This window comes from Thermobia domestica, chromosome 1 (genome assembly GCF_964235325.1).
Source record: "Thermobia domestica chromosome 1, izTheDome1.hap1.1, whole genome shotgun sequence".
Taxonomy (NCBI): domain Eukaryota; kingdom Metazoa; phylum Arthropoda; class Insecta; order Zygentoma; family Lepismatidae; genus Thermobia; species Thermobia domestica.
Window position 1 is genome coordinate 322,548,097 of NC_137454.1, and position 16,552 is coordinate 322,564,648.

The window sequence follows — 16,552 nt, forward strand, 5'->3', positions numbered from 1 at the left end:
GTATTTGACCCATGAAATTGTGCTATTTTTTAAAATAAACGTTCATCCAGGGGGATCCTGACTCCCGGACCACCTCCATTGGTGCATCCCTGAATACAAGTAACTAATAATCAAAACTCGACTTTGCATTAGGATTACTATCAAATATTTAAGAATATGATTGTTATACTGTTATAATATTATGAGTATACGTACACGCTGCTGTGATTGACAGTGAGAATTCTAGAAATATGTGTTCCTTAAAATCTTAATGACCTTTCGATTACAGTTACTCTTTCGAATTATATACAATATACTGCGTGAAAACTCATAGTGTTCAAACACATTTTGAAATACATTAAAGGGCATGGGTGGATCAGTATAGTCATATGGCCCCAGATGAATCTTCGAACGACAAGTGGGTGGTATGTAGGTACTCCCAAGATATATTAATCCCTCACATTTCAAACCTCAACTCTCATTGGTTCATGAGAAATGGGGCAAGATCGGAAAAGTGGGATTAATTTATTTCTCAAGAGTGGCTCGATTAATTTTGTTCAAACTTGGATATATGTATAGGTGTATACAAGGGCTTTGTCTGAGAAAATTAACAGCTCCCCCTGACCATTTCCCCCCTAAAAATATCGATTCAGTTTTTTGAGCCCCTTTTGTTCTATGATGTCTGCGAGCACAATTATGAAAAACTAAATTTTAGATGTCGCTTTAACCCTGTAATAACATATATTTTTTTTTTCAAAATTGTATCGTGGGTACGCTATGGTAAAATTAGGCAAAATTAATCATACAGCACGTATAAGGGAGCAAATGCAAGAAGAACAGTTATTGCTGTAGCTTTGCATATTTGCTAAGTGAATTAATGAAAAATCACACCTGAAGTGTCGAATTCCCTGTTCTTTTTTCCGAGCGAGCCATTCTTGAGCAATAAATTAATCCCATTTTTCCGATTTTGCGCTATTTCTCATGAACCAATGAGAGTTGAGGTTTGAAATGCAAAGGATTAATGTATCTTGGGGTACCTACATACCAACCAGTTATCGTCCCAAGATTCATCTGGGGCCATTTCACTATACTTACCTACCCACGCCCTTTAACTGAGACCCGCTCCTTCACGTGGCGCATCCCGCGAACGCGTAGTTCGCAGGATTCAAGATCCAGCCCTGATGGTATGCATTTCAAATACAAATAACCCTCAATTCTACACTCATGTGATTCCAGTTCTCATTCTTGATATCTGGGCATTTGAGATAGACGCTTGAGTTTAAGAAATAAACGTATAAACTCTGAGAGATCACACTTTAAACTTTTAACCCTGTAGCTGTAAAAATTTCTAAAAACAAAGATAATTAAAGTAGAATTTACATCATAAGACGGTAAAATTTACTGTTATGTTTGAGTTTAACAAACGATTCTGCGAACTCAAAATGTTTTAACAACCGGTTCTAGCGAACCGGTGCGAAAAGGCTGAATAGCACCACTGCTTATGCATGAGAGCATTTACAGAATCCCTGATTCCCATTCATAAACCTAAGCGTTTCTTCATCTCGTCGTTCAACGCGTTTCATAAGCGTGTACCCCGTACTATGTACCAATACACAACGAGGCGTCAATATAAGCTACTCACTGTGTTTAGTTCTACTAGCCACAACAAATTTAAAGACCAACCACAATTATTTCTGTGGGACACTCTATGGTTTAATCACATGCGACAATTATATATTAGTGTCGCGAGGTGCTCATGCGCGACAAGATTATCAGTTGTAGCGTTCACGGCGGATGTGGCGTATGGGGCACATCTAAAGTACTATTGGCATTTACCTCGTATAGTCCTCAATGTATTCTTGTACGTAGAGACTCAGCATAATGTTATGGTACATTACGCCTCACTTTCACGAATGTGCATGAACAAGTCAGGTGGAATCTTGTATGTAACATATATACATCACTATCTGTGTGTATATGTATATTATAAGGTATTTGTGCTTTCTCTTAAGTGTTATTCATAAACTTAGTAAAGAAAGATGTGGCACTCGCGAGTACCTTAGTATAAAGCTCTCTAAAATACTGTAGCTCACACCGCTCTACACAGAAACCTAGAATCTCAACTACTAATATGCTACGTAAAGCATGGTTAAAATGTGGACTTGCCAAAAGACGTAATCTCATCTACTCGTCATACGGTCAACTTTAAATCCTCCGCGTTATTCTCCTTCTCACTCAAACTTTTATAATGCTCGTTACTGTACACCACAGCATAAACACAGAGACTGTAATTTTCGTACTCTTTGTTTATTCCCATTGCTATCAACAAATTGTTTGAGCCATACAATACCATTCTAAAATAGACAGGAAAGTAGATCACTGACAAAAAAAAAAAAAGTACTACATCGAAAAGAAGTAAGCAATCTTTTTATCTAGCTTGAGAATACACAAGGGAGGTTAGCTTGAGAGGAAGAAAAATAAAACTGCAGATTTATAAGACAATATATAAGCTAGGGATGGCCAATTCCGGAATTTTTACTTTCCGGAATCCGGAAAGTAGAATCGGAAAAATTCCGGAATTTAGAAGATTCCGATTTCGGAAAAATCCCGGAATTCCAAAAAATGAATTTCCTTTTTGTAATCCTAAGAATTTTGTTCAAATGCAAACGAACAAATTTCCTTTTCGTAATCCTAAGAATGTATGATGCAAGTTAAGCTGAAACTTAGATCCTGAAGTATACACTACTCAATCTTTCCATGGTTAATGAGATGTAGTCCAAAAGTACGATGTACTCCTAATATTTAATTTTTTTTTTACTGTGATATTGTCCAGAGATAAGACATATATCTTACCGAGATAAACAAAATGACATAATTAAGATATCATGCGTAGTATCCGTGAAAGTCATGAGAAACGAATTTTATGAAGTTGAAATATGCGTAGCTTGTTGCCAATGTGATGCAATTGATAACTTTTATGCTGCAATATTATTATTATTATTATTATTATTATTATTATTATTATTATTATTATTATTATTATTATTATTTTGTTTCTGGAACCCCATTTTGTTTCTGGCACATAAAATTTTATAGAGCACGCAAAATACACCCAAATTTTGTACACATAATCTGTATTATGTTTACCAGTGCTACATACCATGAAATTCAGATATATGCATACTTAGATAAAAATAATTCACATTCTCAAAAATAATTCACTCCAAATTCGGTCGTTTCAAAAGTAAGGTGGTAATGTGGAACCCCACTATCAGTATACTTAAAGAATTCAAAATTTTACCAAATGAAATACAGGCTGCTATATACAACAAATGTATTCGTTTATTAAGGTATCTAGGTTTATATTTCCCGTAATAGGTCTACGAAAGGCAATCCACACTATTGTCGATCATGTAGAAAAAGCTCTCTACGGTCTATTTACTGACAAAAGTCACAGATGTATATGTCCTTTTCACATTCCGAACAATCAACATGGCACCACAATTCACAACTTGCACATAGAATACACAACTCGCCTCTAGTGTCTTCAGAAAATGACTGTCTGCAAAACATACACGCTGCATTGTCAGTGTCGGGACAAATCTGTCTAACCAGGATACTTAAAGCTGATTCTCCAGAATCAATTGATTCCTCTTCAGACGCAGATGCAACTTCAATTGACAGTTTTCGTGTACATTTAGTTTTTGTCCTTTGTTCTGCATCTGTTGCATTCTTCTTTAATTTGAGAAGATTCTTCAATGGCTTTGCATTGTTTCCCTTAGCGTCGTCCAATGTCCACTTCAATGCTAACTTGGAAGGTGCAGCTGTAAGAACGAATGCACTGGATGCCTTCCGTCCTCTATTAGAATGCTTTCTCGTAAACTCAGGCATTGAGCTGATTTCTTGAGGTGACACGAGATCACTTATGAAGAAACTAGCTTCCTGTTCCCTTCGCTCGAACATCTTTGATTGCATGAATCATATTTTCACTATTCCATTTCTTCAAAACACTTTTCGGGTTTGGGTCTAGTTGTTTCCTGGGCATCTGGAATGACATAAGAACGCCAATTAGTGATTTGTGGAAAAGTTCTGAGGGTTCCACTTTACCAACATAGATAGGCTTCCACATTATCACCTTCGACATATTGGATTTTTACTTCTTCTTACACCTTACTTTTGAAAGATAACTTAGGTCATTAAGGAAAGGAAAAACCTATAACTATGATAGATTGCGATAAGCAAATCATTTGGTATATATAATCAGTAAAAGTACATCAAGTTACAATACGAATATTACCTTGCAAAAAGTTCACTAAAGAAGGAAATCAAAATAACTTCCTCCGCACACACATGTCTCATTAAACTGAACTCGAGCACTACAGTGGACTGTTGGACAACTAAATCCATAATTTCTCGCTCTCTCCATTAGGCTGCAGCGCTTAGAAGATGCGATATGCAGGGGTTCCACTTTACCAGTAGGGTTCCACAATACCACATTTACCTCTATTATTAGTTTACGTACTGTAAAATAAAAATATGAACCGTTAAGTAGCAGCTTTTATCTATGTTTTTTTTTTATCTTCTAACAGTAATACACACACTACTTGTAAATACGCAATGACTATCAAAGGCAAGGGCATATTAATGTAAGGAATACTTCGCAGACTAGCAATAAATAACATATAAACAATAGTTGCAAAAAAAGAACTATAATCTGTTTCACGTAACCTGATAGAAAAAAGTTGTTTTATCCCCCACCACGCTCAAAAACAGGTGAATGTTGGTGTTCCGTCTTCCACCATCAGCCCTCGCACACGGAAGTATTTAGTGTATCTAAATATGTCTAAATAATAGATTATAACTTTCACAATAACACTACGTATTTTAAAACACTTAATTATATTTGCCTGTATTTGTGAGGTAAGTAACATGTGTTATTATAATGGAAATTTTATTGAACAGTTATATTGTTTATTTTCCTTCTTCTTGGCAGTCGGGCTTGAGACATAATGTTGGAATAGCAAAGGATGGTAGGGTTGGTAATAGAATGGGTGTTTACTTATTAATACAATAATTTCATCGAAAACCGAAAATGAAATCTTTATAAGATTTATGTCCCACGATTATGCCGGCTAGGCTAAAGAAGACGGTGATAGTGAGAAATCAAAGAAATGGTGGAATGAAGAAAGTGGGAGGAAACGCGAGATCTCCGAGCAAACCCACGTAGACGCTGTTTGTCCACTACAAAGTTCAATTGGTGCGAGCTAGGATCGAACCAGGGACCCCATGCACCACAGGTAAAAACTCTACCACTGAGCCACAGCGGCCCCAAGCGTGCAGGATAGTCTAATGATGTAACAAGAGTTGATTAATGTATAAGGAAAAAAGAGTAACGATGAATACGAGTTTGTTCAAATTTACAAAAATAACGAATGCTTTGGTTTAGGGCTCAAAGGCTCATCGTAATAGAAACCAACATTTCCATTAGATTTAACATTTCCATTTTAACCTGCGAAAAGTCAATGTACCATATTTGTTATCAACCATCCTTCGAAGATCCGCTTTACATTGTCCGGAAGCCGAAAGCCCACCTAATAGTCTCTTTCTAATAGACTTTTTGAATAGGACTTGGTGACTTAGTGCTTATTTCCCATACAAGCAACGTGTCATGCTTATCTTATACATATTAACTTTACTATTTATATTCGTTGACCTGTAGTTGTTGTGAAATAAAAGCTTCTTTGGCGTTTTAATTCACCTGAATGTATGCCCATTTCACTCCAAATATTTTTATCAATATTTGGTTTTCGAAACCCCTCATTCGCGTTCTTGTATTCGTGTTAGGGATCAACTTCCATATTCATACACAACTGGGCAGATTGAGGTCTTATTGATTTTAATGTTTTCGATATTTGTTAAGACAATAAAATGTTGTACAGTAGGGTAAACTTTAGCATATAAATAATATGCAATACTTTTCTACACGACAAAAATTTAAAACAGTCGTTGGTTGTTACTCGCGGTTGATAGCTAAACGAACAGCAGTGTTTTCTCAACATGAGATGCGAGCGAATTGACATACGAATTTAGAGTTTACTCGATTCTGTTTATTAGAAAAGCTTCCCTCCCTGTGAGGGTCAGTGACTTGTTTTCCCCTTCTGCAGTGGTAAGTGGTGGGAAGTAGGAGAGTTTCCTATCAGGTTGCCTGGAACAGACTTTAACTTGGGCACGTTAGGCAGCACATCCACATTGCACGCACATAAAGTTCGCGAGAATTGAGGGACGCATTGAGGCTAACAAAGAGCGTGGTGTTACCGTGTTCGTTTGGCTAATTTTAATAAGGTGAGCCTGATGTATAAAGTTGTTAAAGTTATATTATTACGCCAAGAGCAGCATGATGGAGACATTAACGTTAATATTAATGGTATTAATGAGCACTTACATTGTATAGCGATTAACCTCATTTTTGAGAAGATTCTAGATGTGGGCCTATTGGCATGCAGTTACTAGACCGATACTCATCATTTAAAAGGTACAAGTTATCTGTGGAGTACTAACGATTTGCGTCACTATTGAACACTAACGTAGCACTAGCGACGTGTCGAAATTGGGGTCTGACGTAAGTGGCTTGTCAGCTGATGGCGTGTTGTTTGCCACGACTCGATTTTTGTGTTGTTTGCCACAATTTTGCCACAGTCTTTGCATTCCGATCTTATCACATCTGATTATCATGAAGATTCTTGTCTTGTCTTGTCTTGTCGTAGACCATTACCGGTCAAATGCGTAGGTGCACCAACTCGTTAGTCATGTGTGCTACGATTGCAAAATTGTCAAATGTGTACCTCACACGGAGGATTTATGATTCAGGAACAAAAATGAATAAAAGACAGGACACAATTGGGAAGAAAGAACACAATCGGGATAAAGGTCAAAGTCAGGAAAAGCTCAAAATCGAAAAAGAAGTTCAGACAGTGAAAGAGGGCTAAAAGCCACGTTGAACAGGGCAAAAAGTTAGAGAAAAGTGGGAAGTCTAAAATGAAAAAAAAAAAAAACAAAGAGTAGAAAAAAGAAGGGGATGTATGTACGTGTAAACGTAAAAGAAAGTGTAAGTGTAGCGTAGGTGTATAGGAGATCCCACTCAACTCTCTTCCTCCTAGAGCACCACCACACACGAGGCACTGGCCGTAACGGCACCTGTCGAACTCCGTGAAGATTCACACACACTTGAATAAAAAGGATGGGTTGCCAGACACTTTTGATTTTGATCCCTGAAACAAGTGGTAAGTGTTCTCACCTTTGGGACAAAAGAAGCCTCATTAGACTCTCGATGTGGAAAGTTACTTTTGTGTTCTGTATTTGATTTTTAGAGTTTGTATTCTCAAAAGTTTTGTTCCGATATGCCATCTAGTAGAAGAAATGAGTCCCGTCACACATTTCTTTGATAAATACTACTAATACTACTAATACTACTAATACTACTACTACTACAAATAATAATAATAATAATAATAATAATAATAATAATAATAATAATAATAATAATAATAATAATATACACTTTTCATGGAAAACTAAAACTTCTATTACTATTTCTAATAATTGTTTTCAATGCATGAACGTATATAAAATATTAAAAATGTTATTATTAAAACAAAACTATACTTCTAAAGATTAAAAATGTTCTTATTTCACGAAGACCATTTGTTAACCTCAGATTTATAAATACCATTTTTTTAAATATTTTCTTATAGTATGTAACAGCAGCAGGCAACTATACTTTCCATAAAAACAAATGTAAACATAAGATCACACTTCAAACTGATGAAATGCAGATAATACTTCCTGGCATGACTACGAACGCGTAACAATCCCTTCTAATTTTTTTTTTCTCAAACTATGATTAAATATAAATATATCTCAATAGAATCAACCTGTACGAACTCATTAAAACGTAATAAGCAATTGAGTACTGTCTAATATCAAACGAGCAAAAACGTAAATCAACTAAAATTGCTTAGGTCAAAGTGAAAAATAGAAAATTCAGATCTAATTTAAATTTTGAGAATAAACTAAAACACTCCTAAAGTCCCTTTGGAGAGAAATGTCTAATGCAGTGGTTCTCAAACTTTCCGATAACGCGAACCCCTTTTTCATTCGGAAAATAATCTGAGGACCCCCTTGCAATGCTACCTGAAATTTCACATAGTATTAAAATATACTAATTAGAATTACCAGTGATAAGAAAAAAATCAAGAAAAATAATGTAATAAGTAATTTATTCTAAAGGTACATGATTGTTTCGTAGTGAACGAAATTTCAATTGAAAATATAGTAACTTTCAAGACTGGAAACTTTTTTAAAGGGGAGGGAATCCAGTTGATAAATTCTTAAATGTGGGGTCACTAATATGAGAAATGAAATTCTTTGTGTTTTTCCCATACTTGCATTAAAATCTGAAATAAGTTTTGTCACCATCAATCTTAGGTCCCATTAAGACGATTTCGCTTTAAAATTTTGATACAAATATAGCAGAAAAATCTGCTCACAGAAGTAAGTGGTAGGGAAAGGCATCAAATGTTGCAATGTCTTTTTAGACAACTCTTCATACAGAGTACACGCAACCAAAAGAACGAAGTTCATTTTCTTTAAAAATATATTTCTACGAAGTACTACAGGATAGTTAAAATAGCTCTTCTTGTTCTGTGTTAGAGAGATTCATACGTTGTACAGTCACGAAAGAAAGTATTATTCAGTTGACAAAATTTCTTTTCATAATAACTCGACAAAAAATTAACTTATTAGAGTACCGATTTTGGCAAGTTATCAAGTTATAACCATTCTAAGGACAGCAACAAAAAGGTCAAAATTAATTCATTTGTTCCCGAGTTATTGGCAAATGAAAATTTGTCAACTGTCAAATACTTTCTTTACCGTGTGTATGTCATGGATTTCTACATTAGTGAAATGATTTTCAATCCAACCATTACCTGGTTGTGGAACAGGGAAATATTCCCGAAAACTTGCAGCTAATGCTTTCAAGTAACCTACAAGTGTTTCGTGTATTTCAGCGGAGCTTTTTCACTTGAAGAGTCACTGAAATCCTTGAGCACTGGAAATGATGAATAGTTATTGTTTTGCACTCGTACTGCCCACAACTGCAGTTTCTTGGTCTTAGAAATATTTATTGCATAATACCTGCAAGTATTATTTTATTACAACACATTTCAACCTTTAGGCCTCGCGGACCCTCTAGCTAGGTCCCGCGGACCCCACTTTGAGAATCACTGGTCTAATGAATACTCAAAACTAGGGTTACGGAATAGGAGCAGTACCCAATAATGTATTTGGAACCATTTGTACTCTATTTATTCTGCTTATAAATATAATAGATCTAGTTATTATGATATAGTTATCTGGCAACCCTCAGCTCATGAGTCGATTTTGTATAAATCTTCATGATTATGATATAAGATAAATCAGAGAGAACAATACCGTGACAAACTACACAAAAATAAGTCGTGGCAAACAATACCTAATGTGTCAACTTCATGGACATTATGTTTTCCTTATTCATAGAAGGTTTATGTCACCCTGGGCAAACATGAAATTCGGTGCCCCCTAATTTATATGTTTATCTATCTATCTACTCCCTTTTAGGCACCCCTCCAACCACACGCCCGGGGCACGTTCCTTCCCCCTTAGCAGTGGCCTGTATTCATATATCTCTATATTTGAAAAAAGTCCTGACTGAGTGAGTGTCTGACTCACTGATGAACTTTCAGGCCAAACAGCTTATGCTAGAAACTTGTAATTTGGACAAGACATACAGTAGGTACCAGTACCACTAGGAAAGGATTTTTGGAGATTCGACGGGACAGTAGCAGGAGAGGGATGGCAATTACTTTCTTAAAATGCCCAGATTAGTGTTACCTACGAAACGAGACGAGACGAGAAAAAAGGTTTATTGTCTCGTCTCATTTTTTGTACAAGTATCGCCTCGATTCCTAAACGGTTCTCTCTCGTCTTAAATCGATTCTAGGCGAGCCCTTTTTGTCTCCTTTCGAAAATTTCTCATCTCATGCGTCGTAAATACAGTAGACTACCAACTATCCGGTCTAATGTTGCCGAAGGGCAAGCCGGATAACAAGAATGCCGGGTACATTGGAGTACTATGATTGTTGCTCCACACATACCATTAAAAACACACTTTTTTAACATCACATTCCGTATTATTAATATTACATGATTACTTAGTACAGACAAGTAATTTATAAATATTTGTTAATATTGTAACATACGTTTAAACGATATTACACGAAAAGGAAGTCAAAAAGAATAAAAGGACAGAATAAATTTAATAATATCTAATTTAGTCGCAGGAAACATGTAAAAATGTAAATTAGGAGCACTGACATACTGCCGTAAGTAGTACGGATCACCCTTAGCTCCTCGCGATCAAAATTAACTAGGCCTAAAAGAGTCAAAAGATATAGTTTCTAGTTGTAGAAAATGTCCTTGATCGATGACTGTTTCTTCTTGGCACAGTCGCGTTTCTACGAAAGCGTTACAAGTTTAGTAAATCATTTACAAATCATTTCTCACTTTATTACGGAGTTTTCTCTCTTTCTTTCTTTTCCTGTCTCTTAACTAGGACGAATAGTGCAGGGTCTACTGTACTTTACCTTTGGAAATAACGCAACAGTAGTCTTTGTGGAATAATTTATTAATAGGATCAGTGGCGGTTCATTTCTGAACCCAGCATGAAGTATGCGCAACTAGCAATTTGCTTTGAAGCTATCCGCATACAATATTCTGATGGACTGTAGGATATCCCCGTGTACAATTCGCTTGATTTGCACAAAATTAATGTAGGAATTCGGGAACTTCTACTTTGACACATATCAGTGATAATAAAATATGCTCTGAGTAGGTGGGGGGCACTTGACCCCCGGTAGCTGAAAAATCGCCTTTTTTTTCCATGGTCTCCTGAGAGCAAGGACTCAATTTTCCACTGTCTCACGATACGCTATGACCCACGCCCCGTCAGCTCACGATCTTTTACGACCTCCATTTTAGGGGTGTATTCATTCCCTTTTATGAGCACTTTTTAGGGGGTGTACTCGTTCCCTTTTATGAGCACATTTTAAGGGGTGAACTCGTTCCCTTTTATGATCGTTTTTCCAACCCCTATCTTAATTACGAACACATAGAAGAGCAGATAACACATAAGAGTACGTAACACACAGCAGAGGAGATAACACATAAGAGTACGTAACATAACAAGGGTGTAGTCGTTTTCTTTTACGAGCATATTTTTCAACCCCTATTTTAACATAGGAGATAACACATAAGATTACGAACACATAGCAAAGCAGATAACACACAAGCCTACGTAACACTCAGCAGAGCAGATAACACATAAGAGTACGTAACATAACAAGGGTGTACTCGTTCTCTTTTATGAGCACATTTTAAGGGGTGAACTCGTTCCCTTTTATGGTCACTTTTTCAACCCCTATTTGAACATAGCAGAAATTACACTGAGACTATGAACACACAGCAGAGCAGATAATACATAGCACAGCTAATAAAAGAGTATGGCTCATTTTTCAACCCTTATTTTACCATAACACATATTACATAAGACTACGAGCACATTCTCCAACCCTTATTTAAACATAGCAGAGAATACATGGAGACTACGAACATAGCACAGATTACATAGCAGAGCTAATAAAAGAGTATGGCTTATTTTTTAACCCCTACTGTAATATAGCAAACACCTATGTAACATAGCAGACAATGAATACCAACATAATAGAGGGGTGTACTAGTTCAACCCCTATTTATACATAGCAGAGGTAATAAAAGAGTATGGCATATTTTCCAACCCCTATTCTAACATAGCAGAAATTACACTGAGACTACGAATACTCAGCAGAGCGGAGAATACATAAGATTCGTTCCACCCCTATTTGAACATAGCACAGCTAATATAAGAGTATGGCTCATTTTTGAATTCTTATTTTACCACAACAGAATTCACACAGAGAGTACGAAACATAGCGAAGATTAAACATAGTCCATTTTAGGGGGTGTACTCGTTTCAACCCTTATTTTAACATAGCAGATAATACATAAGACTACGTACTTTTTCCACCCCTTATTTACCATAGCAGAGACTACGAACACAGAGTAGAGCAGATAATCTTTAACACTTTTCCACCCCTGTTTTTACCATGGCAGATAATACATAAGACTACGTAACATAGCAGGGGTGTACTCGTTCCAACCCCTATTTTAACATAGACAATGAGCACATTATAACAAAGATTACTGAACCGTCCACCCACGTCCATCCACGGTCATTTTAAGGGGTGTATTCATTTTCCACCCTTATTTGAACATAGCAAATTCATTTCACCCCTAATTGAACATAGTAGAGATGTATTCGTTTATGGTGTATTCCTTCTCTTTTATGAGCACCTTGAACCGGCGACCCACGGTCTTTTACGATCTCCATTTTAGGGATGTACTTGTTCCCCTTTTAACCCTTATTTCCCACAGAGGCTACGGACAAAGCAGATTACATAGCAAACGGGGTGTATTCGTTCCAACATAGCAAAGAATTCTTTTTTACCTGGGTCTTATAGTTTATGTGGGATACGCCCTTTCTATGACAATTTTAACCGATTTGGATGAAACTCGGCATATGGGGGTTTTCGACCATGCTGATCACGAATATTATATTTATTTTTACCTGGGTCCTATAGTTTATGTGGCATACGCCCTTTCTATGACAATTTTAACCGATTTGGGTGAAACTCGGCATATAGGGGTTTTCGACCATGCTGATCACGAATATTATATTTATTTTTACCTGGGTCCTATAGTTTATGTGGGATACGCCCTTTCTATGACAATTTTAACCGATTTGGATGAAACTCGGTATATGGGCGTTTTCGATCATGCTGATTACGAATATCATATCTATTTCTACCTGGGTGTTAAAGTTTGTGGGATACGCCCTTTGTATGACACTTAAAAGCCAATCACTCATAAACGAAGCAACATATTGAGGTGGTGTTTCCACATTTAGCAATTGGTCATTAACTACTAAAAGTTCGAAAAATAATTACCATCGAGGTCAAAGGTCAAAATACTTATAACCTAATAACTCGAAAAGGGATCCTCATATTGAGGTGCTGTTTCCAAATGTAGTAATTGGTCATCAACTACTGCAAGTTCCAAAATAATGACCATCGAGGTCAAAGGTCAACATACGTAAAACCTAATAACTCAAAACCAGAGCCGCATATTGAGGTGGTGTTTCCACATTTAGTAATCGGCCACCAACTACTACAAGTTCCAAAATACTGATCATCGAGGTCAAAGGTCAACATACTTAAAACCTAATAACACGAAAACTGAGCCACATATTGAGGTGGTGTTTCCACATTCAGTAATCGGCCACCAACTACTACAAGTTCCAAAATAATGACCATCGAGGTCAAAGGTCAACATACTTAAAACCTAATAACACGAAAACTGAGCCACATATTGAGGTGGTGTTTCCACATTTAGTAATTGGTCATCAACTACTACAAGTTCCAAAATAATGACCATCGAGGTCAAAGGTCAAAATACTTAAAACCTAATAACTCAAAACCAGAGCCACATATTGAGGTGCTGTTTCCAAATCTAGTAACTGGTCATCAACTACTACAAGTTCCAAAAATAATTACCATTGAGGTCAAAGGTCAACATACTTAAAACCTAATAACTCAAAACCAGAGCCACATATTGAGGTGCTGTTTCCAAATCTAGTAACTGGTCATGAACTACTAAAAGTTCCAAAAATAATTACCATCGAGGTCAAAGGTCAACATACTTAAAACCTAATAACACGAAAACTGAGCCACATATTGAGGCGGTGTTTCCACATTTAGTAATCGGCCACCAACTGCTACAAGTTCCAAAATACTGATCATCGAGGTCAAAGGTCAACATACTTAAAACCTAATAACACGAAAACTGAGCCATATATTGAGGTGGTGTTTCCACATTTAGTAATCGGCCACCAACTACTACAAGTTCCAAAATAATGACCATCGAGGTCAAAGGTCAACATACTTAGAACCTAATAACTCAAAACTAGAGCCACATATTGAGGTGTTGTTTCCACATTTAGTAATGGGCCACCAACTACTACAAGTTCCAAAATAATGATCATCAAGGTCAAAGGTCAGCATACTTAAAACCTAATAACACGAAAACTGAGCCACATATTGAGGTGCTGTTTCCAAATCAAGTAACTGGTCATCTACAAGTTCCAAAATAATGATCATCGAGGTCAAAGGTCAAACTCTCAACGGAGCCAAATATTGAGGTGGTGTTTCCACATTTAGTAATAGTTCGTCAATCACTGCAAGTTCCAAAATAATGACCATCGAGAGCTAGTAAACGGAGCAACGGATAAATTTTGTACCAAGCAGAAAAATGTGAAGAATGAATAAATTTAAGTGACTTATTTGCTATTGTACTAACGAGAACAAAATCAAAACAACGCCATTTTTATCTAGCTCAGAATTTCTGTACATTTTTGGGTTATTCAAAATAAACGAAAAAAATAATTTGGATGGACTAACGAAAAGAAAGCAAAGATATGCGATTTGAACTAGCTGAGTATTTTATATCATCTTGTACTATTTAAATATACGGAAGAAGATAATTTAAGTGACCTATTCAATTTTGCAGCAACGAGAAATAATTGCGTATTTTAATCCATTTTGTACTATTTAAATAAACAAACAATCGGATAAATTTAACCGGGTCAGAAGTTCAATACTATCTTGTGCTATTTAATCAAACGAAGGTCTCTTGAGTGAGCTTTCCATTTTTGTAGCAAGAAGGACTATTTTCTAACTAACTCAGAATTTCATTTCATTTTGCAACACTCAAATTTGGATGGAGTATTTAGTTTTGTACGAACCAGAAAAATTTGATTGGATTATTTCCTTATGTACCAACTGGACAAAGTGAAGGGCCATTAATCAAATAAATGAAGGAATAAATTTGGGTAGAATATTTAGTTTTGTACCTAGCAAAATAAGAAAAAGAAGTGAAGAACGAATAAAATTTGGATGGACTATTTTCTTATGTACCAACAAAAAATGGAGCAAATTTGAGTGGCATACATACTTTTGTACCAAAGACAAAAAAGAAACCGAAGGAGGAATAAATTTCGGTGACCTTTTCAGTTTTGTACTAAGCAGAAAAAAATGAAGAATGAATAAAATTTGCAGCAGAAAAGCGAAGGAGGATCAGCATTCTATACTTTTCTGTGCCATTTATTGGGGGTATCCTATTTCCTTTTGTACCAACGAGGCCATTTTTAACTGACTTAGAATTTGTACCAAACTAAAAAAGCTACACAAATAAACAAAGCAATCAATTTTAACTAGCTCAGAATTTCTAGACGATGTTGTACTATTTAAACAAACGAAGATATAAATTTGTGTGACCTATTCAGTTTTGTACCAAGCAAAATAAGAAAAAGAGGTGAAGAACGAATAAAATTTGGATGGACTATTTTCTTATGTACCATCAAAAATGGAGCACCAACGACAAAAAAGAAACCGAAGGAGTACCTATTCAGTTTTGTACTAAGCGGAAAAAATTTGCACTAAAAAAGCGAAGAAGTTAAAATTTAAATAGCTCAGTATTTATGTACATTTTTGTACTACTAAAATAAACGAAGGAATAAATTTGGGTGTTCTACAGAAGGAAACAGAGAAGGGCCATTTTATGAATTTTGGACACTCAAACTATATACAAAAATATAAATTTGTGTGACCCATTCGGTTTTGTACTAAGCAGAAAATTTGTTGGCTTTTTTTGGAAAGACCATTTTATATTTTGTATTCATATTTTTTGGCTACTTTTTGTGCTCTACAAATAAACGGAGGAAATGTTGGAACGAGTACACCCCGTTTGCTATGTAATCTGCTATGTCTGTAGCCTCTGTGGGAAATAGGGGTTAAAAGGGAACAAGTACATCCTTAAAATGGAGATCGTAAAAGACTGTGGGTCGCCGGTTCAAGGTGCTCATAAAAGAGAAGGAATACACCCTAAACGAATACATTTCTACTATGTTCAATTAGGGGTGGAATGAATTTGCTATGTTCAAATAAGGTGGAAAAAGTGATCATCATACAGAATGAATACACCCCTTAAAATGACCGTGGGTGGACGGTTCAGTAATCTTTGTTATAAGGTGCTCATTGTCTATGTTAAAATAGGGGTTGGAACGAGTACACCCCTGCTATGTTACCTAGTCTTATGTATTATCTGCCATGGTAAAATAGGGGTGAAAAAGTGATCATACGAGTCCACCTCTTAAAGATTATCTGCTCTACTATGTGTTCGTAGTCTCCATGTATTCTCTGCTATGGTAAAATAAGGGGTGGAAAAAGTACGTAGTCTTATGTATTATCTGCTATGTTAAAATAGGGGTTGAAAAATATGATCATAAAAGGGAACGAGTACACTCCCTAAAATGGACTATGTTTAA

At 36.0% G+C, this 16,552-nt stretch overlaps 1 protein-coding gene across 2 annotated transcripts in view; it reads left to right on the forward strand.

Annotated features, from left to right (window-relative positions):
* The window catches only part of LOC145667947 (venom allergen 5-like), a 148,748-nt gene that overhangs the window by 123,781 nt on the left and 8,415 nt on the right, over nucleotides 1-16,552 (forward strand). The gene's annotated exons all lie outside the window — the stretch shown is intronic.